This window comes from Elgaria multicarinata, chromosome 16, assembly GCF_023053635.1.
Source record: "Elgaria multicarinata webbii isolate HBS135686 ecotype San Diego chromosome 16, rElgMul1.1.pri, whole genome shotgun sequence".
NCBI lineage: Eukaryota > Metazoa > Chordata > Lepidosauria > Squamata > Anguidae > Elgaria > Elgaria multicarinata.
Window position 1 is genome coordinate 2346570 of NC_086186.1, and position 21969 is coordinate 2368538.

The 21969-nt window shown below is 40.9% G+C and overlaps 2 protein-coding genes across 3 annotated transcripts in view; one reads left to right on the forward strand and one right to left on the reverse strand.

The window, feature by feature from the left end:
• Nucleotides 1–17508, reverse strand: part of PEAK1 (pseudopodium enriched atypical kinase 1) — a 76949-nt gene extending 59441 nt beyond the window's left edge. For both annotated transcript variants that reach the window (XM_063142585.1, XM_063142584.1), the window contains exons 1-2: nt 17421–17508; nt 811–969 (exon numbers count right to left, since the gene is read on the reverse strand). The gene's annotated coding sequence lies outside the window, so the exon portion shown is untranslated. The remainder of the gene's footprint in view (nt 1–810; nt 970–17420) is intronic.
• A 620-nt stretch (nt 17509–18128) lies between these two features.
• The window catches only part of HMG20A (high mobility group 20A), a 68337-nt gene continuing 64496 nt past the window's right edge, over nt 18129–21969 (forward strand). Inside the window, exon 1 of the mRNA XM_063142206.1 lies at nt 18129–18220. The gene's annotated coding sequence lies outside the window, so the exon portion shown is untranslated. The remainder of the gene's footprint in view (nt 18221–21969) is intronic.

Here is a 21969-nt window from a genome sequence, read left to right on the forward strand (position 1 = left end):
TCAGCTGGGCCTTGCAGTAGCTGACAGTTGCAGGGCCTGGCCAAGTCAGGCTGCTCCTTCCTGGGTGCAAGCAGAGTGGTAGCTGGTGCAAGGGAATCCCCAGCTTATCTCTGATCTGAGATAAGCTGGGGATTCCCCTTTGCATCATGGCTTTAGGAGAGCAGGGGATGGGGCTGATGGAGGTTGAGGTATGCAGATAAAAAGCAAGTAAGAATAATTTAGCCTGAGGAGCACTTCCATTTTTAGCTGCTCTTGCCCATGCACAGAAACAAACCACAATTAAAGCAAGCCAGGATTTGTAAACCTACTTCTAATCATGGCTCCAAATTGGGGCTCAATACCAAAAAGTAAACAATGGTTTGTTGCCTTGAGTGGATTCAGACATTCAAGCAAACCATAATTAGGGTAAGCAAATCCTGGTATAGAGTTATGTGCAAATGTATCTACTTCCTTTCCCAATCACTATATAATGTTCTCATCTTCTTCTTTAAAGTAGTATTTTATATTATGAGAGAAGTGTTTACTTTATATTATATGGAGAAATGAAACAGCTTAATGGCGAACATTAATGTAATGTACTCCTCGCTTTTTTTCAGAAAAGCATCTTCCACAGAGATTCAAAATTGCTTTTTTTAATGGAAATGCCATAAGTCTTTTAAAAGATACTTAAATGAAATGTTTAGATATTCCATGACCACACTGCATGTTTTATGTGATTCCTTGTTTCTTTTGTGAAGCAATGACAAAAGTAAATTACATCAGCAAGTACAATATAATATAGCTAAATACATAGACATTAAATAACTGTACCTGTAAATGAGGCTTTCTGTAATGAATATGCATAATATTGAGCTCAGCATTTATCTTCAAAGAAAACATTGCCAGTTGGCCTCTTTGATGAGCTTTAGGATCACCATGAACTGTAAACTGCAGTTGCCTTCCATATTTATAAGTGCCCAAGGATTTTATCTATGGAGAAAGAACAGGGAACATTTTACAGAGGTGCTGTTAGCCTATTTGTATTACCATCTCTTATTTATCTGAAGTTCAGTTTCTTCCCTGATGAACACACATATTTTTTGCCCTTAATTATTTTTAAATTCTATGTTGAAAAGATATACACTTGACACTGGTGACCCAACTAGCCATCACATGGTTATGATTACCACCGTTCCAAAAATGTACAAATGGTTCCCCTTCTTCCTAAAAACAAAACAAAAAAACCCTTGAAGAATGATTTCCTTTTGATGTCAACTCACAGTTTATATACCAAATGCAAAATATAATACATGCTTAGAGTTAATAATCAACAATTTACATTTAGTACCAAATCAATGGGTAATGGTGAATGTAAAAAAAAAAAAAAGGTCTCTCTCTCACACACACAACAACTTGGCCATCTGCAACTTTTTTATTATTATATTGTGATTCTCTGCAAACCAGATCCTTAAGACTGAAGATAACTGTAATCATATAAGGGGAATAAGTTAAGTTATTTATACTATTCTGCAACAGCAGCACTGAACATGGTTTCTGGATGAACTGCCAAGTATGCAGAGTAAAAGTTGTCTCAAATGCCAAAACACCTGGATAAATTAAAGAACGTAACTTCGGTTTAATATATTTTGTACTTATCAAAGGTAGCAGGCCAGAGACAGAAGATGCCTTGTTCTAACAATAAATTTGACATTTAAATCAAAACAGTTGCAGACCATCTTTCAGCAATTCGAAGTTGCCCGGTGTCTTGGGGAGAAGGGGACAGTGAAGACCATTTCCCAAATGTGTTCTCTATTTCCATAAATTGTTTAAGGCAGGTATTTCCACAACTCCAAGAATTTAACTGAGAAATGAGGACAGGTGCTCAATTTTCCTCTGTGTAGGTGGCATTACAGACCTGTTTTGCTCACAAAAAAATCATGCTCAATTTTTATATACACCCAATTAAGTTAACGCAGTTCCATTAGCAGAGGTGTCCAGAGCACTGATGGATGACTTTCAGTTGCGGAGACATGAGAATGCGGACAAGGTGCTTAGCGAAGGCTGGTTGACCATCAATGTGCTTGACTCTCGTCCGTCATGCCTCACTACATCTATCAGAGAGGAGTTAACTGGCTGGGTGCAGCATGCTTTTCCGAGTGGTCCAGGGGTTACTCACATCAAACCCACGAAATCCAATACTGGAACCCTCAGAGGCTTGCTGTAATGAGTTTGCAAGACACTTTGAGGATAAAATCGCTGACCTACATGCTGACTTGAATGCTGCTGTTGATTCAATGTCTGTTGAGGTGTCCAGTGCATCGTCTTATCCTGTTTTGTGGATCAATTTCAGTTTGTCGAGCCTGAGGATGTGGACAAGATGCTTGCATCTGTTCAAATCACTACGTGCTCTCTTGACCCTGGCCTATCACGGCTTGTCCAAGCTAGCTGGTGGGGTGGGGGACTGACCAGATAGTTCAGGGAAGAGGTGAATGTACCTCTGTGGGATGGTGTGGTCCCCACTGCCTTGAAAGCAGAGGTTTATGGCAACTATTGTTCAGTATACAGGAGACTTCTGGTTAGGGGCAGTGGAGAATAGTTGCCTGATATTAAATGGATGGATGGACAACAACGGAGCATTGAGATGACTGGCCAAAGATCCCTAACAAAAGCTGGTGTGCATATATCTGTCTTCAGGGGGAAAATGTCTTTGTATGCATACTCTCGATGTGTGTGCTTTGAAAGCTATGAACAACATTTACACTGAATCATTTGCTGTCAAAACAAAGATAAAGCACTTAATTTCTTTACATACATTTTATAACCTGTTTTCCACTGCTCTTCAAAATCATGGAACATTTCAATTATTTGGGGTTCCCAGATAATTTATATGCAAAATCCATTCATATTTTTTGCAAGGGTACAGAAATCATGTTCTGCTCCAGCTTTTATAACAATTTAATCCCACTTGGGAGGGCAGAACTCAAACCTACACATTTTACAGACCTTGAGCAAAGTAATAGTTTTTCCTTTCAGCTGCTCAGATTCTTACATAAGTGTTATTTCCTGAAATGAAATCTTCAAGACCAAATCCTTAAGCTTAGATGATACTATATTAAGCTTTGCAGATCACATCCTATTGTAGTGATCTTTCTGAAAAACAAATACTCATATCCTTTAATGGTGGACCTAAATAGTTGGTTTTTGGTTTTTATTAAACCAACGGTAATGTAGCTGAGGTACTCTGGTTCTATACAACTGAGAATGCTGAATATCTCATTACATTTCTTTTTGCACTCAAAAGAAATCATTTTTTCAATATGTGAAAAAAACAAAGAGATGTACAACCTAGCAAGTATGTTAGGATACCTTTTAAGACATTATCAGATCAAAAACTAAACTCTGGCTACATTGCTTACCTGTTTTATGTCATAGTATTTAGGGTTTGCAAAACCCAATCATTTTGATTAAAGCCTAGAGATGCAAAGACCTGGAAAAATTCAGTATAAAAATGGTTTCCCCCATTTCCCCTACCTCCAAGGATTATTTTTGTTTTTCTAAAAAAAAATTGAAAAAATTGAACAGCTTTGGATTATGAAGTATTTCTTTTATAATTTAAGACAAAGTATCTATATATTGTTACCCAACCATTAATCCCCGCAAAATGATTTCTAACTATGTAACAAGAACACATTTACAGAAAGATTAGAGAAATAATGAAGCCATGGTGGAAAACGTTTTTTTTAAATCCTTTCTGTAAGATTCCCAGCATAGTTGATTCTTTCTTTCTCTATTAGAATATTGATCTAAAGTATATTTTAGTGATAGATATTTATGGTCAGTTTCCCAGCATGTGAGTTTTGGTTTTGTTGTATAATGTTCTGTGCTTCTGATGCTATAGCAGTCATTTAATGTGTTCAGACAATAATTACAAATTTACTTTTAATTTTTTTTAAAATATAATTTTATGAGCAAACTAAATTATACATAAAGTAACTTTAGGAATAGAAAGAGTGTACAAATATTGAGGTCTTTCTCTGCCTATACCCTCTGAACTTATTTCCATAATCAATTTGCCTTTAAGCTAATATACTTTGTTGCTTTTGTTGTAACAAACAATTGTGGCTGCCTCTTCGAAATTTGTACATTGAATCTATCTATACCTGTAGATTGCTAGGCTCAACCTCATCAATGCTTAAGCCCCAATTTGAAAGGTAAGAATTGCATGGATTGGCTTTATTCCTAATGTACTGTATGAACTCGTCATTAATATATAACAAGAAATGAACAGAGTATATTCGGGTGGGGGTGGGGGGAAGGGAATCCCAGTATTCAAATGTTTACAGTTTCTGAACAAGGAACTTGATGTCTTTTATTAGCTATGCAATACTATGAACCTGTGGTGCTTTGTCTTAAGGAGAAAAAAAGGGCAGATACTGGCTCAAAAGAGCTTACAGTCTAATTTTTGACAATGGGGATGGGAAGGTAGGAGAGGCAAAGAGAAAGAGGGATAAATGCAAGCAGATGAAGGTACATGTACTTGAGCTTTTTTTAGTTTAGGTATGAATACTAAGGAGTTAAGCCAAGAGACCAGTGGAAAAAGTAGATTTTGAGGAAGGATTTGAAGGGAGAAAGGGGCAATACCATGCAGCATTTTGAGAGGGAATTCCAGGCACATGGGACTTAAAGGGAAATTGTTTAAGAGAGAAGGCTTTTGATCTGCAGAATTGGAGTGAAATAACTGAAACAGCAGAGATAATGGGGAAAAAACACACCAAGGGTAGAAAAGTAAGTAGGAGCAAGGCTTTTAAAGGTAAAGAGTTTGGATGTGGGAATGGAACATAATCCAGTGTAGTTTTAAATGTTATTATAAAGTTTAAACTACCACCTAGCACTTACATGGTCCATGGTACCATCAGGCAACTCCTGTAAGGATGCCACATACCACTTTTATTATTTAAACTAAGAGGACTCAGATAACAATAATAATAATAATAATAATAATTAGAGCATGAATCAGAATACTATGATATTATAATATCTAGTGGGAAAACATAGCATCAAATTGCTTCCTTTGTCTTTTCTTCCTATGTTGCATAAGATATTTAGCTGCTAATCCACCACAGAAGATTTTTACTACAGTCTGACAGTAGAGTATACATTTAAACTGGACAATCTGACAATGCAAAATAAAGGACTAGTCAGACAAAAATGTGGAAAACTAAAGTGGTCCTCTGAAAATTGAGGGGAAATCACTCCTGGTTTGCAATTTATCAAAATGTCAAGTTTCCTTTAGAGCAGAGAAATAGCTGGTTCAGTCATTATCTCCTGGAAATAAACCTCTCAGCCTAGTTATGAGTATCCAGCATATGTGGTAAACCAAGTTTTACTACATTTATTTGAACAAAGTATCTCCCTGATCACCTGATCTGCCTTTGGAAAGTAAAGGGGTTTGGGTCAGGGGGTTAGGGAGATACCACATTTGAATTAAAACAATACAGCCTGGTTCACTCATTACTTTCTCCCCCAGGAAAGAGGAAACACCAGTCAGAGACTCATACCAGGGTGCGATTTCTCCCTAGAATGTTGTAAGTGAAAAGTCTGAAGTGTGGAAAAGACAGAAAACCACCTTCTACTGTCCATTTCACTTCAATAACCTTGGAAGAAATTGAATGATGCTGCCTCAGCAAAACTATTCTAAATAAAATTTTATATTTCCATCATCAATTGCATCTTTAATGGTGGTTAACTAACAAGCTGGCTTCATAAATCAAGGAAGAGACATGCTTTTTTGAGCGTAATATATAGATTTATATTTATACAGCCAAAGCGGCAGTTACAAGGCAGTATCAATGGGATTTAATAATTGATTTCACAGTTCATTGGTCATGACTGTGTAAATCACTGACCCCAAAATACAAATAGATCCTTTGGACCTCTTTAATAGGCTGTGCCAATTGGAGTGACAGACAACTATGCAATATAGATTGATTGGAAAGGAAAGGATGAGCAGATATTTTTAGAAAAGACTTTTAGGTAACACATTGCCAATGGCAACATGACAGCCCACTGTGGTTTAATTAACCTCTGGTGCATGCCATCCGCCATTATGAATATGCAAGCCCTGGCCAGGGGTTGCTGTGGCTTGTCCAGGGCGAATGGCATGCGACACAGTTCCTTGTGGGTAAATTAACCCATGATGGGTTTTCCTGTCATGTGAACTGGCCCATCATAACTTAATTAAGCAAACAATGGGTACAGGATGTCATGTCAACCAGTCTTTTGTTTTATTTTTTGTTTTGCAACCTTTTGGACATCATTCTAGGAACATAACATCTTCCTAAAAACAACCAGATATCTAAAAGCAATGCTAACCTCGTCTGCAAAAATGAAGCACTTGTCAATTTTAGAGCAGTGCAGAAAACAGCTGTAATTCTACATGTTTTAACCTTGTAAACCGCCTTGAGTCCCAGTACTGGGAAAAAGGTGGGATATAAATATAACAACAACATAAAGTGTCACATATTGAAATATTGGCTGCATTTGGATGATTATACTCTAGCTTAATGAAGTGAGATGTGAATAATCATCATGGACCCCCATGCAGCCTCTTCATTCTTCCCTTTACACAATGCAAGCAAAGAGGCTAGAAAGTCTACAGTTCACTACAGCTTCCTGTTCCATCCACACTGGGAACCTATAATTAACAAACAAAGTTTATTATACAGTCACAGACCCATTCAGAACCTATGATTAACAAATTTGGAGCAAGCCAGGATATGAAGTGAACTTCATAACTTGGCTTCACATTCTAGCTTGTTCTTGAGTTGTTAATCACAATTTCCTGGTTCAAACTATCATTATTTAAATGAAGACCTGCTGGGTCATGCAAAGGGAGCAGCAAAACAACACATCTTGGCTTTATTAAGCTGAGATGTGATAGTCACTGGCTGTAACTCCAAAGTGCTATCAATAATAGCTTTAAAAGTAAAACAAACAAACAAAACAATAATGTAGTAAAGGCAGGGCCTCAATAAGCATCTCAACTTTTCTTCAACGATAACTGTTGGAGTTGTAATGAACTGTATGTGCTAGGGTCCTCTTAAGACTTTATAACCGTTTCCAATAAATGCTTCTATATATAGGTGTTGGCTATATTGGTTCTACATACTAAAATTAGGATAGGATCTTACATGCAGAAAATGGGGCTCTTCGCAGGACACAACAGACCACCGTGGGTTATTTATTTATTTATTAAATGTATATACCGCCCCATAGCCAAAGCTCTTTGGGTGGTTTGCAAAAGTTAAAAACAGCAAACATTAAAAAGTACATAAAATTTAAAACCATCAAAAATATAAAAACAGCAGTATAAAACAATAGTATCCATTTAATCAACAACAGTTCTGGAGTCCATTAAAAACAAACAAACTTAGCATATGTTGTTAAATGCTGTTCAATGCCTGGGAGAAGAGAAAAGTCTTGACCTGGCACCAAAAAGATAACCATGTGGCTAATGCTGTTCATATGCTGCCACCTTTTGAATATGGAACCCCTACTTAGGGGTTGTCATATCATGCAAACTCAGAGATCATGGGTTATGTGAGGGTTAAGCAACCCATACTTGCCAGGTTTGCATGAAATGGCAGCCCCCTGAGAGAAAGTTGCATATGTAACCTGGCAGTTGCCACAGCCTGCCATGCATTAATGAACCCACAATGAATGAGCCATGGCATGGTCAATGCTTCCCAATAACGAGCACCTTCTAAAAGCATTACTGTATCATTACTGATGGCAAGTATAAATGAATTTGAAATCAAACCCACAAGGGATTATTTTTGTCTTGCTTACTAATGGGGTTCAATTGATTTACAGAAGTAATAGGAAACATAAAGGGATAAATTACTGTAGATATAGGTCCAAAGATGGAACAATGTCTCAGAAGAAATTAATTTACAACACAAAAGCTGTAACTTAGCAATGATTAATGTAATGTCTTAAGGACTGAAACAATTGATAAACACGTCTATTATCTGTGAGATAACCTTGGAGAGGGAGAAAAGTGGGCATTTCAGTGGGTGGGTGGGTAGAAACTGGAGGGGCCAGGATATGAGCTATCCTCAGCCTCTGCCAGCCTCCTTCCCTCCCACTCCGAAACGCATTAACGCATTCATTAGATGGACAAAAAATACTGATGACAAGTATATACTGAACTTCCGAAGATCATGACTGGTCTTATTACAAGCATTTATCAGTTTCATATACAAATCAGATCCCCTTAGGATATTCTTTAAACCACATGGGAGCCACTTATAGCTTGAAATGTTTAAATGATCCAAACACACAGCCAATCAAAAGTCACACTCTTATCAACCCACACCCATGTGGATGGATCGTTTAAATCAAAGTAGGCAACCTGTGACTGCTCAGGTGTTTTGGTCTACAGCTTTCATCAGTCCTAGCCAGCATAGTCAATGGTAAGGAATAATGGACATTCTAAGCCAAAACATCTTGAGGTCCAGAAGTTGCCGATTCCAGATTTAAATATTTTCCTAGTTATGCAAGAACTGCTCACAGATAAATGGCTCTTACACAGCTGTGAGAACATCTAATGGGCAGTAGATAAACCTTCCCCCCCCCAACCAGGATATAGCAAACTGCAAAGTACCATTACCAGAGAGCTTCGGCTATGGGGCGGTATATAAATGTAATAAATAAATATATAAATCCTCTTTCAAGTAAAAAGATATTGAGCTATCTATCCTGAACAGGGAACCAGATAATTCAAAATATGTTTTCTTCCTACTAAGCCTATGTTTCTAGCATTTCAGAGAAAGGATATATTAACTTCTAGAGCTGTCAGTTCTTTATCAAATTCTCTAATTCTGACTGACACCATCAGTGTTATCCAAGAAAAGACGCTGAAAAACCACTGCTAAGCATAATTACACCAGCATGTTCACACTAGGTTTATGGAAATATTAAGTAATCAGGCTTATCTGCTTCTTCTGCCTACAGCTGAGTGCTTAGATGGTTAAGTTTTTAAGGATTGTCCTTACAGAGCATACAATAAAAACTCATCTAATTAAGTCTAGTAGAATTGTATTAAACAACTTGCTAAAATAAACATTTAAAGTAACTTTTGATGACTATTAAAAATTTCTGGAATAATACTTAGTGCATTCTAGACACTACACAGATGTTAGTATACAACCTAGACACATCATTGTGGAAAAAATGTATTTAATGTGAAAGATGCCTGAATGATGCAGATGCTGGAAGCAATTAAGCTAAGCATCAACTGGACTGAGATACGGATTTTTAAAAGTATTAAATTTTCTTAAGGATACAATTTAACAGCCAAGCTGAATCTAGTTTCTCATTCAACTAGTTAAGACCCAAGAGCCACAACTGTAGTTTTCTACTAAACTGTGTGTGACTGGATTTGGATGACACGATAACCAATAGTGGGTTAAATAATCAATGGTGGGTTAAATAGTCAACTATTGGTTACTGTGTTGCCTGTTGGGACTTTTTTACACCACAGTTGGTTATTCGGCTGAAATAACCAACGCTGTGCAGAGTTGATTATTTGAATAACCCTTGGTTATTGTGTCATCTGTCAGGCACTGTTGGCTATTTAGTCACACACAGTTGATTATTTTTGGCGACTAAAGAGTGACCAAAGCTGCGGCTGCTGCTCTAGTGCAGCCCACAGAATTTGCAATGGCTGAAGAGATACCAGCAGGAGGACTGGGGGAGAGAGAGGGTGAGGGATGTGTCAATCAAACACACCTTTGACTAATAGTCAACTTGACACTGGCCTTAATCCACACCACAGTTGATTGTAATCATGTCGTGTGGGGAGTACTCCCTCAATAATCAACCACAGAGCTGACTATTAACCCACCACTGACTACTGTCTCATCCGAATGCAGCATGTCAGTTGTATGTTGTTTACATGACATTAAATATTTTCATACCTCCATTTTAAACAAAGTATCAACCTACCACTGTGAAAATATTACTTTTGCTCCATCTTACCTCCTCCATTATAGCGCACTCCATTTCTAAACTTGAATACCCCAAAATGCAACTATGACTTTGAGAATTGCAGATTCCTGCTTATCTACCAATACTTAATCATTTCAGTAGCCCAATAAACCATTCATCCATGACTCAGCCATTTGATTCTGTGCTGCCTCTGCTCCCCTAAAACCAGCTCTACTTTCTTATCTTTTAATAGACTTTTTGCTTCCTTCCTGCTAGCAATTTAATCTAAATGAAAAAGCAAATATAGTAAGCAACATGTCAGTGACACTTTGGTAGAATTACAATACCCCCAGCCAAATGCTGAAGATATTACTTCATTACATGGATTACATGTTCTTCCTGCAGTACTTCAGTGTTTTTGTTGAATTGCTCAGTACATATAACGCAAGGGTATTCATATATCATTTAACTTAGTATGTAGACTGGGTTAGCTATCTGATAAGATGACTACTATAGATATCTAACGCAAGGAAAGATAGGATTTAAATGAGTTTATCTGATTTGGAATGGAAATTTTTATTTCTCAACTTAAAATTAAGCTATAGTGCTTTTTCTGATATTGCCCTATTGCTACAATTTTAACATATTATTTTATCAAGATTGAGTATTTCTATGCTAGCTAAAGCATCTGAGGAAGGGATGTTATATTACAATTATACAGCACAAGATATACTTTTTTCACTATACAATTAGCAAACAAACAGGCTATTGTGATATTAGGATCTTGTGCTGCTTAATAGCAGCAACACATTTTGATACATTTCTCCAGTCCATATACTTGGTATCAAATTTCTCTTCATACTCGTTATTCTGCATTGGCACTGTGTATTACTTTCATCAGTGACAGCTAACAATTCAAACAGCAAAGACCATCTTATAAAATACAAAAGAAAAATACAGTCTTACCACAATGCAAATAAACAATGTTTACAAATACACACACCTTACTGTTTGAGCATTACATCGGCAACTGCAATTTGCAACACACTGTTTGATTGCCATGCAAATATCAACACTAATAAGAAAGGCAACTAGCTTTCATCTTCTTGAATAAAGCAGCACAAACAAGAGAAACGATCATATTACCTCTCATGTTATATAAAACAGAAAAACAGCCACACTGGCAAGGGATGCAGCACAAACTTACCATAATTAAAAAAACCTTTAAGAATGAAGAATCTACATCTAACCATTTAAAATTTTCACCTTAAATCTGCAAAGCTCTTGCAGAACATTTTGCATGGCAACTGTTACCAACAGTATCTAAGGATATGGACAGGTACTTTAAATGCTACAGAACAACATTCCACATAGTGGTGCACCTTATTAACTCCTCACAGAAGAAAAAAATAAGCTTAGAAGACATATAGACACAACATCGATACAATCCTGACCACTTATCACATCATACGAGGTTCTTAAAATATTGATGTAATATTAGTCTACAGATGTAGACGGAGAAAACAGAACTATTTAACACTTTATTGCTTCAAATGTTTCATACAGCCCATCCTGACAGTTTCAGAAAGAGGGTTTTACCTACATTTAATTGGTGATCCCACTCTTTACTAGATTCCAATAAGCTTGCCCTGACATGTCATAATTGCCAACCAATCTTGGGAAAAGAGAGAAGCAATCATTTATTTATTTATTACATTTTTTATACCGCCCAATAGCCGAAGCTCTCTGGGCGGTTCACAAAAATTAAAACCATAATAAAACAACCAACAGGTTAAAAACACAAATACAAAATACAGTATAAAAAACACAACCAGGATAAAACTACGCAGCAAAATTGATGTAAGATTAAAATACAGAGTTAGAACAGTAAAATTTAAATTTAAGTTAAAATTAAGTGTTAAAATACTGAGAGAATAAAAAGGTCTTCAGTTGGCGATGAAGAGTACAGTGTAGGCGCCAGACGGACCTCTCTGGGGAACTCATTCCACAGCCGGGGTGCCACAGCAGAGAAAGCCCTCCTCCTAGTAGCCACATACTGTTTATGTGGTGGTGGGGGAAGAAAAACAGATGAGAGAGGTGACCTTTCCCCCCTAGTGCTCTAAATAAGAATGGAAACTACAATTAACAATGAAACTCTATGGGTTTCCCCGCCCCCAGGTATAGGAATTGGAGACTTTACATTCTAGATAGGGTTGCACTCCTTCAGGAGCAGGTATATAGTTTGTGGATGTTCTTGGATTCATCACTGTCATTAGAGGCTGAAATGGCTTCTGTAGCGAGGGTGTCTATCACCAATAGCCTGACCACTGTAGTCCATGCATTGGTAACCTCATGTTTAGATTACTGTGCAATGTGCGTTATGTGAGGCTACACCTGTGCTTGGTCCAGAAGTGCCATTGGTGCAGAATGTGGCAGCCAGGATGCTGAGTGGAGTGCCTGGCCATGTACATGTTACACCAGTGTTAAAACAACTGCATTGGCTATCTATTCACTACAGATCCAAGTACAAGATATAAAGCCCTCAACTGATTGGGATCAGGTTACCTGGCAGAATGCCTTCTCCATTATAGACCTATGCGATCATTAAACTCACTGAAGGAGACAATGCTGGTGGTACCTACCATCTCGCAGCAACTAGGAAGTGGGCCTTCTCTGTGGTGGTGCCCAATTTGTGGAATGATCTTCCCTGTGTACTCGGGAGGCATCAAATGCATCGTGCCTTAGGCACCAATTAAAGACCCCCTTTTTTTACCCAGGTCTTCCCTGAGTGAATCAGCTGCCGAGTATGTTTTTTGTAATTATGGTATTTGCCATTATTCTAGAGGAGTAAGGGTCAGCAGGGTGACCAGCAGCCTACTAGTATGACATGGCTTTAACTTGTCTGGTGCGGCTCTGTCTTCAGTTGTGGCGTCTTTTTCTTTAAAAACAACAACAATTTTAAGGAGATTTCACATCCTCAGCTCTATTTTGCTGAGCTGTTCTTAGTGTTGAGAAGTTATTTTTCATGTTTAACCTGAATATACCTCCCTGTACGAAACTTCTTGTAAGCTACCACCACAAGATGGCCACCAATTTAGATGGCTTTAAAAGGGATTTTTAAAGCAAAGTAGCTGGAAAATGTTCAGATCCCAATATAAAAGCTGAATAGGCATGTTGACAACTGTATCAAAGAAGCTGAATGCAGATAATATAACACTGAATTTTGAACAACTGCCTGATTTGAGTTATGCAAACTATGTACCTTGTATGATCTGAATTTCTCTTCTGATAACTTTAAGCAATTTTGACCCATTTTGTGCTCTGTAGCCATTTAAGATGCCAATCTTCCTGTTTTTGGCACCTTCAAAGTTAAAAATGGCCCTGAACATCCTGAAGATGCCTACTCCTGACTTAAGCTGTAACTCTAATAGGGCATGATTGTCCCACTGACATCGATAAGGCTTACATGTCAGTACCAGATACACAAATGACGTTTAGTCAGAAATAAATCTCACTAAGTTCAATAGGACTTGCTTCTATGTAAGTACATATAGCACTGTAATGCCCTTAAAAGTTACTGAGGGAATATTTCAAAAAACAAAAACAAAACTCAGCTGAAAAGTAAAAATGAGCATTAAGAAGTCTCAAGAACAAAACCTATAGCATATGGCAAGTTTAGGAGTGTCCACCTAATACTTCAGAAATGTGCTTTAATGTGCCATTCTACGTCATCTGAATGTCATCTGAATCAAGTTAAAATAAACAATTAATAAATAATTTGGGAAGTCAATGAATGAAGTTATCTGTATCCTTGAATTTCCTGAAAATAAGGTAAACCCATCATAAAATGAATGGAACATTACTCATGGAAAGTTGGAGTTGGTAGACAATTTATTCCTAACATATTTCTGTGTTGCCGAGAGAAAATGAGGTTTTGCTGAAACACACTGGAGATCAAACTTTTGCCAGGAAGAACCTTGATCTGTACAACTCATCATCAGCTACTCTGCTGTCGAGAAATTCTTTAGCATTATCAGGGGGAAAGAACTACTAATGCAAAATTTAATAAAATAATATCCAGTCAAAATGTTCAGCTTTTAAAATGCTTCAATCCCACATTTCTGTTGTTAAAAAGACCAAGGTTCTTGATTTTGAAAATAAAATAAGAGTGCATTCCCTAGCTGGCTGGAGAATGATGTAAGTTTTAGGACTGTTTTTCTGTCTAAATACGCATAGGATTGTGCTTTAAAAGTAGCTCTTCACGCATTCAGTTACTCTAGGTTTATAAAATCAGAACATTCTTTTAAACTTATTGCCCAATCAAGACTCACATGGCCAGAACTGTGAAAAGTCAAGAGTGATGCAGAAAGAGGAGCCTGCATGGAAGAGTTCCTACTAGAACGACTGGCTCCTCTAGTTCTCTCTCACTCTATGGTTCTTTGCTTGTGCTCTCCTGTACCGTATCGCCTTTCTGTTCTCTTCTGTATGGAATGTTAAAGGAATTGAAAACAAGAAAGATAGTGTAATCTCAACACTGGAAAACTCATAGCTAAAACAAGCAAAGTACTGAAATCTCTAGATTACTTTGCATAAGTAGTTAATGTAGTCCTGAAGAACAAACAGTAATTGCTATGCACATGCTATTGTGGATTTTATGCTCTGGAAGGCACTCTCAGTTGATAATGGAAAGTGCAATAGGAGACTCTGTTGGGAGCAGGAGGGAGTTCTTAACTGGGAGGAAAGTCTCCAAGGGTGGATAAGCTCAAGCTATTTTTTCCTCCATTCAACATATCTTGTAAATTAAGTACTTTCTCAGCTCTAAGAATTCAAAAGGCTAATAACACTAAATATTTATATAATGCTTTTTTCCAATCTTCAGACTGCTTCATATATTCCTCACTAATCCTTATAACAGGCCAGTATTATCCTCATATTAAAAAGTGGGGTAGATAGCAGCCTGCCTGCCACAAAGTAGTCACTACACAACAGCAGCTTTCCTAAGTGTGAAATAGCACTTAAACTGTAATCCTATACACACTTACTTGTGAGTAAGTCCCATTGATCTCACTTAGGCATACTTTTGAGTAGAGACATGTAGGATTGCATTGTTAATCCATCGGGATAGGAATCCCCCCATTTCCAGAAAACTGTCCTCACATGGGTTAAGTTGCAGAAATACTGCAAACTTTTAGGAACCTACATGTAGTTTTTAGGAATCAAACCTACACAGGAGAAAACAAAAACCCAAATACCAAGGCATGATTATCAACCTTTTAGGCAGCTGGACAGCTGAGTGTTGAAGATTTTTCCAGCTCTAATTCTGAAATCTGGGCCTCTCCAAAAGGAAGATCAAATAACAGCAGCCTGTTTATCACGGAGGTGTACCAATCATCTTTTTTTGTTCAAAAATCCATCCAACAAGAACACAATTGTCATACCCAGTGCTAACCAATTATATAAACAATCCAAGACACAACACAGATATCCAAGTATAGTTTAAATTCTTTCCCCTTTCCTCTACAAGCTGTCCAAATTGAAAAAAGGGAAACCCATAAGAGCTTAAAATACACAATACATTTATGAACATATCAATATTTTGTGAGCCAGAATTAACAAGACTAGGAAGTGCCTTGCTACAAAACAATGTGTGTGTCAGTTTCCTATATGGCATTCCCATTATGGGAATGGATGAATACAAATCAGAGGTCTAGAAACCACAGCCTGAGCCACTGCCTCTTACCCTTCCTCCACAAAAGAAAAAGATAATTCAAGCAGAACATCTCAAAATGGGGGGGGGGATGATGATTAAAAGGTCACAGAAATGAAACCCTTCCAGAATTCAAGCTTGGGCTTCTCACCTATAATGCCCATAGCTCTGCCCCTTAACTTTGTGGCATTAGCCAGCTGAGGACACTGGCAGCAGGGAGAGACAGGCAAGTGATAAACTGCCAAGCTGTGGCAAAGGATGGGCTCAACAGTGACAGTTACATACTTTTGGGGTGATACACCCTTTCCTGCTCCCCTTCCCCTTTCAAAGCTGCATTAAAATGGAGTGAGTGAAGAGTGACTAAAAATTAGCCTTTTGGGTGTGTGTGATGACAACTAAGGCCTCTTCCCCCCCCCCAAAAAAAAACAGAGGCAGGAGAAAGCAAAAAAAAACAAAACCCAAACACCTTTGTAAACTGCAAGTCAGCAGTCCTTAAGTATGGAGCAGAGGTTATAGTTTCCACCTCACCTGAAAAGAGCAAGCAGGGGACACAAGACCCCTTTACTTTGCCCCTCCGCTACATTTCTTTAAGAGATTTACCTGCTCCCCTGCTTGGGGACAAGCCAGGCAGACTCCCATGAATGATGACAGGGTTATTTCCAAGGCACAGGCGGCTGCTTCCCCAAAACACCAGTCTCCCATCTAATGCAGCTAATCCTTGCTCCCCTAATAATAGCCTTTGCCCCCCCTTCACTCCCCTAGAAGTCACCACTGATCCGTTACATGCTCCACCATGGCAATGGAAAGCGACCTGCACAAAATTCATGGCTAGGAACAAAATTATTATTATTAATTGCGTTTTTATACCGCCCAATAGCCGAAGCTCCCTGGGCGGTTCACAAAAACTAAAACAATTGAAAGCATTATTATTATTATTATTATTATTATTATTAATTAATAATGACGATTAGGTTGAGGCTGCAGCCCCAGGAGGCCCGCTAAGCCCCGAGAGGAAAACCCACTTGAGTTTTAAAAAAGCAAGCAAGCCCCTCTTATGCCAGCGGGGTTTGTTGAGGAGTAAACAGACACATCCGATCAGGCTGCAGAATACATCGTGGGCTGTAAAACTTTGGTGTTCGTGGGGGCTGGAGAGACGGCGGCGGCCTCGCTCCAACCCAGAACTTGGAATCAAAGTTGGGGAAATGGGCCGCGAAGGGGATTTAACCAGAGGCGCCCGCGGGGAGGGGTGGGATGTGCATGCGTGGACCGGGCCGGCGAGTGGTGGGGGAGATGGGGAGGTGAAGTTGTCAGTCATGGCCTCAGCGGCCATCCTGGCCGGCCTCCTGCTTTCCTTTCCGCCTGCCTGACGTCTCCCCGATCCAGCTCTTCATCCCCGCCGGGGTCTCTTCCTCCTCCTCCTCCTCCTCTTCCTCCCTTCACGCCAGGAAGTCGGGCCGGGCCGGGCCGCCCCACCAGTCGTCCCCCGTCTCCTCCCGGCGAGGAGAATTCACGAACCCTGAGGAAGCAGAGTCCCACTCCTACTTCGCCCCCACCCCCCGCCCCAGCAATAGTACTTTATAACAACCCTAAAAAAAAATTCCCCTCAGAAACAGACACCGCACAGCCGCCGCCGCCGCCGCCGCCGCCGTCCCGGGAGCCTTCGAAGCCGCTCCTCAGCCGCCCCCTCAGGCCTGCCTTTTGTCCCGCCGGAGTCTTCACAAGTAACGTAAACGGGGAAAGTTACCTGTTGAAGGGGTCGAGTTCGGCCTCCCCTCAGCGCCGCCGGGTCCGCCCCGCAGTCACTGGCGGGCTGCCTCGCCTCGCCTCGCCTCACGCGCCACAACTCTCTCGCGAACTCCCTCAGAGCACCGGCCTCCCTCCCGCCTGCCTGCCTGGGCAGAGCTCGAGCGCGGCCCCGCCCACTCACTTTCTTTCGCGTGCCTGCGCGCGCGCCGCCAACCGTCGCTCGCGCCTGGCTGAGACCGAGCAAAACACACACCTCGGGGCGCATGCGCTCGCGCTCCTTCCTGACTCGCTCGCTGCCTGGAGGAGGTGGGGCGTAGCTCCCCTCCGTTCCTCAAATCCTCCAATTTACGCCTTCGGCTCCCACCGCTCTCTCGGGTCCGAAACTAGACTACGACCCCCAGCATGCACCGCGGCGGCGACCGTTCTTCTCAGCGCGTGCGGTTCATTAGACGACGCGCGCGCGAAGAAGCAGAAGCCTTCCGCTTCCGAAAATAATTCCACAGCGGCCTTTATTTATTATTAAAGAGCAATAACAAAACCAACTCCACACCACGATAGGATTCATCCCCAGTGTAGGGAGCTGGGTTTCGGAAGGAAAGGTTAGCAGAAGAGAGGTTTATCCTGCGTTCTTGAGAGGAGTCCGCATGGGGCGGAGGGATATGCGAAAGCTGAGGGGGGCGGTGATGTGCCCCCCGTGTGTGAGGGAGAGAGAGAGGATGAAGGTGGCTGAGTGGGGGTGAAGGGGCAGAAGTCTCTGGGGGGGGGAAGCCCCCTCTCCGTCCCGCCATTCTCCGACAGGTCAGTGGGGGTGGGGGGGTGGGAGGAGGAGGAAGAGCGAGGACTTCTATCCCTCCATAGGGGGTGGGGAGGGGAAGCGAGAGCTGGTAGGGGCCATGGAAGAACGAGGGTTGGGGAGATGGGGAGGGGGCTCAAAAGTGGCCTCTCCGGAGGCCCTGACTGGGGAAGGGGCGACCGGGCCCCCCAGGTTCCCGCCAGCCTGAGAAAAGCCTGCCTATTTCCGGCGTCGTTCCTGCACACCCCCCCCCCCCCGGCTGATACTCATCCTTTAATATCACCTACCTTCTCCTCCCCCCACCCCAAAAAAATTCAATACAGGTGACAGAAAGACTTCTTCACACAGCTCATAGTTAAACTATGACATTTGCTACCAGGCCCGATCTACACCAAGCAGGATATAACACTTTAAAAACATCATGAAAACGGTATAAGTAATGTGTCCTGAGCCTGAACAGTTGTCATAACCATTATAAACCGTTATAAGCAGTAGTGTAGATCTTGCCGTGATGATGGCCACCTAATTGGAGGAGAAGGCTATTAGTGGCCACCTAATTGGAGGAGAAGGCTACTAGCCCTGATGGCTATGGGCTCCCTCCAGTACCAGGGGCAGTATCCCAATGCACACACCAGTTACTGGGAGCCCACCGGCAACAGCACCCTCCCGCCCATTGCTTAGCGTTACATTTCATACAGCACTCTATGCATATGCTGCTTTTCATAGACTAAAAGGACAGCTCCTGACTCCCAAGTGGCTTATAGTCTAAAAGCAAACACAACAGAGAAAAACAACAGAGGAAGGGAGATGATAAACTGACAGCACAATCTATGAATATTCTATTCTGTGCTAGAATAGAATATGCTATTCTATTCTATGATTCTATTCTATTTACTTAGAAGGAAATCCCATTGTATTCAATGTGGTTTACTTCTTAGTAAGTGACCTGGTTCAATTCCTGGGCTGTTTAATCCAGGAATCATAGAATAGCAGAGTTGGAAGGGGCCTACAAGGCCATCGAGTCCAACCTCCTGCTCAATGGCAGTGAATGAGTTTACTGTCTTCTCCCTGTTTGTCGCTTCTGTTTTCAATTAATCTAGTTCTTAGTTTACTAACAATGCGCTTGTTTGCTCTTGTTTGGCCCTTACAACGTATGGTTTAAATAACCCATGGGTTGCCATTACATGTGGACTGGGCCACTGTTCAGCACTGCAGACATATGGGCATTACTTCCATTTCACTTGATGTAGTGGCATCAAGTGAATGGATTGGGCCTGTGTGTTGCAAGAATGGGAGTCTCAAGAGACTTGTGGAATATCTTATAGAGGACAGCTGAAACTTCGTAGCTCTTCTATGTGTCTTCTGTATCTAAAGTTAATATTACTTTGTAAGGAATTATTTGCTTTAGCTTTATTTTGGGGCTTTGAGGATAGCATACGAAGAGTGGTGCTGGATCTAGCCAGTCAGATGCCCATGGGAAGCTCACAAGCAGAACATGAGCACTATGGCACCCTCTCGCTCATGTTCCCCAGCGACTGTTATTGAGAGGCATACTGCTTCTGATGCTGGAGCTGATACACAGCCATCATGACCAGTAGCCATTGATCTGTAAGGATATTTAAGACTCTTGATTGTAAACCTTCAAATATAAAAAGTGCCTTTTCTTTGTTAATGTTCCTTTTCCTTTTTTTGTTCTTTTGTTTTGTTTTGTGTGGGTGGGTGGAATTGTAAGAGTTTTGTCTTTGCAAATCTAGTTTTTTTTCTCTGGCTGTGTGCAGATGATAGCCTTTTAGCAACTTGGAGAGAATATTGTAGAACTGTCATTGCTCATAATGTACACCATGGATGCCACAAGTGGCAGAAGCAACAGGAGTTTGTAGCATTTCTGTACAGAAGTGGGAAGGCCCCACCCATGGTCCTGGCGGTGCCATAGTCAGGTCTGCATTCCTTTTTTGCGTTTCCCGTGCTTTGCTGTGCCTGCTCCCTGTTTCAGAAGATGAAAGGCAAAGCCATTCTGTAGCCATGTACACTTCCTGAAAGATTAGCCAATATTGGTATACATAACTGTTTCGTCTCCTCATATGATCTCAAATTAGTTATGTGATTTTTGTAGTGCTTCAGTCCATAACTTTGAAATGCCTAAACAAACCCTCAGTAGTTCTGTAATAGGCATTTGTACATTTTGTTGTGACTATCATGGCACCTATTGCATAGTGCCTGTGACAAGAAGTACACTCTCCTCTATGCTCAGAGTGGTTTTTGAACAGTGCTTAATTTTGTTTTTAGCGTGGATATAATTCCTTCAAAGTATGTAGCTGATGTAGCCCTTTGGTCTAAGTTGATTTTTCATCTACTCCTGTGGGACTAAGGCTGCAATCCTGTGCATGCTTACCTGAGAGTAAGTCCAACTGATCGCAGAAGGACTTGCTTCTGATGCATAAGATTGTATTGTAAAGCATTAGGAACACAGCAGTTGGGAATGCACAGCACGAATGGAGTTTTCCCCTTGCTGTTATGCCCCCTGCCCTTTATCACTAGTGGGGAAAGTACTGCTTGCTCATCAAAAGAAAGAGAAGGCTAGCAACTTTCCAACAATATACAACCCCAGCTGCGGTCTGGTCGCTGCTACTTTCTGATTCAGGACACAATCTTCTCATTTTCTCCTCTCAATTCTTTTCTCCTCATATCTGTTCCTTATGGCTTGTTCCAATTTCGTCTCTCCCAACTTAGTTCCTATTCGGTGTCTCCCCTCTTCTCAGCTGCCTTTTTTGTGTTCCTTATGGAACTGTCACTCTGTTGCTTCTAAGGCCCCTGTCATTCAGGACTTGTTTATCTCTAGGTCTCTCCACCTCCTTGCTCTTACTGAAACCTGGCTTCCTGCCCATGATACCGCCATCTCTGCTGCCCTCTCTCTTGGAGGGCTCTCTTTCTCTCACACTAGTCGCCCAGAGGGTCGGGGTGGTGGTGTGGGTCTTTTATTATCTAGTTTGTGCCAGTTCCAGCCTCTTTCCATTCCACCGTCACATTGTTTTTCCTCCTTTGAGGTACATGTGGTGAGGCTTTTCGCTCCATTGCGACTGCGGATTGCAGTTCTGTATCGCCCCCCCAGGCTCGTCCTCAAAATTTATCTCTGATTTTGATTTGTGGCTGTCCTTTTTCCTCTCTGATAACTGTCCTACTCTTATTTTGGGTGACTTCAATATTCATGTGGATGACCCTCAAGATGCTGCAGCTCTACAACTTCACTCATTATCTTCCTCTTATGATCTTAAGCTTTGGTCTGATGTACCCACACATTCCCTTGGACACAGTCTGGATCTTGTTCTCACTCGGAATTGCTCTGTTTTGGACTTTTCTACTGCTCACTTTCCGTTGTCAGATCATCACCTAGTTTCTTTCAATATTACTCATAATCCTCGTCCTTCACGTCCAGCTTCTCGCTCTTGTCGTGACTTGCAATCTATCAATTATGAGGCTTTTTCCCAGTCTCTAGCCTCCTCCCTTCCTTCTGTCTTTTCGGCTGTCTCCTTGGACTCAGCTGTCTCCTTCTTTAATTCCTCCTTATCTTCAACTCTTGATAATCTTGCTCCATCTACAACTCGGATAGTTCGCCCTTCTCAACCCCAACCGTGGCTCACCTCTTTCCTCCGCTACCTTCGCTCTTGTTCCCGGGCAGCTGAACGCCTTTGGCGTAAGACCAGGGACTGGGCGGACTTTGTTCATTACAAATTTGTACTCTCCTCTTTCTCTTCTG